This window comes from Apis dorsata, unplaced genomic scaffold (genome assembly GCF_000469605.1).
Source record: "Apis dorsata unplaced genomic scaffold, Apis dorsata 1.3 scaffold_93, whole genome shotgun sequence".
In the NCBI taxonomy this organism is placed as follows: Eukaryota; Metazoa; Arthropoda; class Insecta; order Hymenoptera; family Apidae; genus Apis; species Apis dorsata.
The window spans coordinates 346,468-350,579 of NW_006263391.1; positions in this window are offsets into that span (position 1 = coordinate 346,468).

Consider the following 4,112-nt stretch of genomic DNA (forward strand, 5'->3'; position numbering starts at 1 on the left):
TTAAATTTTTAATTATCGTGAATAATTGCGAACGAATGCACATGTATTATAAATTTACAATTATTGATAATATTGCTATTATTTATTACTACATCTGTAATATTTCTCGTAGGTGAAATGATAATCGAAACGACGCATTTCCACGGCCTAATCACACACACACACACACGTGGAAAATACGTCGTGCACGATACACTAACGCATCGTCAGTCGCGTAAAAAATGTTTATTAGTTTATAAATCATCATGCCCAGTGCCTTTCTCCCACTCAAGTAGCACCTGGGCACGTGAGTGAGGTCCTGGCAATGGGCACGGGAAGGGTTAAACCTGAAAATCCTAAGCTAAAATGCAAGTATTAGTATTTTTTATTTAACGGGCTACTTTTTAATTTTTGTATGTATATTCTTGTTAAATTTTAAATTATTAATTTAATAAATTGTTAAAACTTTAATATATGGAATGGAATTTATTTATTTAAAGAAGGATTGAAATTTGTTGAAATGTAATATAAATAATTAATAGAAATATCCTCAGGCGATTACTTCATCAGAGTACGTTTCTAAAGACACAAAAATACCGTTCAAAGTACTCTGATTTTGCAATCCACCTGTCGCGAAATCTCTTCTTGTGCATAAAATTTACTTCACATTTGTACGCAAAAAAAATTGAACTTTACTATCTACGTATGTTGAGTTATAATGAAGTTATAATATAGAAATCAAAAAATTGAATGATTTGAAATATTACTGAGAAGTAAAAAAGAAAAAAGATGGAATTAAAATTAAAAATGATTTATCATATTTAAAGATAATAAATATATTTTTATAATCTTTTTGTAAATTGCAACAAAGAAGAATATCTGATTTCTCCACTATTGAATTGAAGTTATCATGTATATTATTATATATTATATAATAAATATTATTTATTACTTATTATTCACACATAATATTCATACACATTCAAAGTGTATAAATTATACAATTTAAATTTTAATCAATTGTATTTTCAATTGCAATCATTCAAATTGATTATAATATTATGGTATATTACTATTAGAATTGAAAATAAATAAATTATTAATAAATTATTATTTAAAAATAAAACGCGATGCACAAGAAGACCCTATCCTGAACTATAATAAATAAAACACAGAGAAAATAAATGTTACTATTCACAGATATTATAAAATATCTGCGGTCACAGTGCTCGTGCAAAAATCTACGTATACAACCAATCACTCGTGTCGATTCAGACCTTTCGTCCTACGACATGATTGAGTGACCAGAGGAACCAAAATGCATACGACTCACTTATTCGATGCGAAGAACTGCTACTGAAATCCAAAAGAATGTTGTCATCAGATAGGAGTATCTATAAAAAAGGGAGAAACATAATTTAAAATATAATTCTGATTATTTGAAAAAATTGAAATAATGAAATATGAAATTATTAAATTTGAAATATATAAAAAAATACCTCTTCGCGTGATGGATGATCACCTTATTCTCTTGATGCACTGATTCTACTCCATACCGAAAACGAGTATTAAAAAAAAATAATAATAAAATAAAAGACTATCGATACAATCGTTTAAATTACAATTGGCGAACAAACACAGATTCTACTTTCGCGTTTAATTTTTAATCAGAGCTATTGTGTTGTAAAAAATATTAAAAATACTATTATTACGAAAAAAACACTGACTTTATCGACCACATTGCACGTGATCACAATGATCTGAAAACAAAATTGGGAAATTAGAAAGAATAGGAAATATAGAAAAGAAAACAAAATTTATTTTTACATTTTTTTTCTTCTTTCTATCTAGCATTTATTTAAAAAGATATTATTATTTTTAAAAGATCTATGTTTTAAATCCATTGTTAACCATTGTTAAAATTAATCTATATCTATATTATGCAACGTATTAGAAATATTTTAAAATTTTTACAATAGAAAATTTACAAAAAATATAGAAAATTATAGTTTATTTTATTAAATCTTTTACTATTTTGAGATATCTATCAATTATTCAATCAATTATTCAATAATTTAAACGAAAAATACAAAAATAAGTACAAACTTACATATGTTTTTCTTCAATAAAGAAATTTAACTTTATTTGCTTTCCATAAAATGTGAAATATCATCATGGCATCCATATTGAAAATTTTTCCCGCCTACAGTAATTTCAGCAATCTGCATAAAAGAAATTAAATCTTTAAAATATGTACGATAATGTATAAAATACAAAAGAAATTAAAATGTATGTACAATTATAAGTAATTGTACTAAAGAAAAAAACAATAACTATTTTAAAATTCTACTTTAAAAACTCGTATAATACGAACTAATAGAATAGAATTCTAACAGTCAAAAAAACGAATGAAAAATAAAGAATAAATTCTTCTTGAAAAAATTATCAATAATATTCAATAAATTATTGAATAAATTTGTATTAATGAAATAATGGTATAAAAAATAAAAGAATAAATGTAAAATATTATATATTACAATAAATAAATTACGCACCTGAAGCGAAGCGTCCAATCGTCACGACTTTCGAAAACAAAATGTAGATATATCGAAACATAAACTAGGAAAGGAGAGGGGGATAATTCGACAGGTCGAAACATGTCGAGCGTGGCACAACACAAATCACCAATTCTTGGAAAAGCTGAATGATAAGAAATGTTTTCAATCTTCTAGCCTTGGGCTAGAAATGAAAACAAATTCAGAAATAACATTCGAGTTGAACGTATGAATAAATGTATTTACGAAACAAATATATGAGAATACGTACGAAATATGTATGTGTGAATTCCGAACGAATAAAAAGACGAAAGAAATTTATAATAACTATGTTTTTATTAAAATAAATAAAATTTTACCTCATTCGATGAATTCTTCAGATTATCTCTTAATTATCATGTGCATATACGAAAATTATTATGCTTTCGAAATCATCGAAACTTCGATCGAACGATAAAGTTTAGAAAGACGATAAAAATCTAAATACTGTTCAATTTTGATACAATAATGATTAAACAAACACGCACTGATTAAATAAAACTTAATAATCTACAATTAACCTTAACACAATAGTTTATTAATGAAAATTTTACATAATTATACACTTTAACCGGTAAAACGCAGCCTATCACTATGATTTTCGACTGTAGACTAACGCCATGCGCATTATGATGCGCAATGATTCGTTTCGCGGTTAGACCTTAACTGGTTTCTGATTGGCTACATTTATTTCAAATCCGCGCGAAAATTGAAGTGCATGATATTTAATTTCATGTTCTAATTATATGCGAACAAAAATAAAATTTTATTTCTTTTTCATAATCTATATTGAAATTTTGTTCACCTTTGAAGAGAGTAATTAACTAATAATAGAAAAGATGTAGAAAATAAATATGTAGGATTATAAACTGATCTATCGAGTTGAAATAAAACAATAATCAACCAGAAATTTCATTTTAGAAAGACGTAATATGAGTTATTGTAATCATCAAACAAATGAATAAAAAAAATTTTAATTGTAATAAATTAATTAACGTTTTTAAACGAATTAATATTCGATATGAATAAAAAGATAATTGAAATTTATTTTAAATATGTCTACTTTTATAAAAAGAAATAAAATGTTATTCGATATGCAAAAAAATTATCGATAATAAATCGTAGTATTTTTTTTATATCATTTTAGTAATCAAACTATAATCTGAAAATATTATTGAGATCGATATTTCAGGAATTGTGATAGAAAATACCACAAGATGGCACTAGCTACAGATTCTCGTAAAGTTTATTACCGATAGTTCTATTTCAAAGTAGTTCCTCCGTTTTCTCATAGTTGCTTAATTCAAAAATATATATTTGTTTTCTGTGATTAAAAATTAATAAATTAATAAATAATGGTCTCTCTTATCATTTATAATTAAAATAAAGTAAAAAAATAATTATCTTTTGTATATTTGCATATGGTATATTGAAGGTACGTACGTTTTTATAAATCTTTTTATAAATATTAACATTAATGTTAAAGCATCGAGTAAATATACTTACATTTTATTTTGTACTGGAATTATTTCATATAAT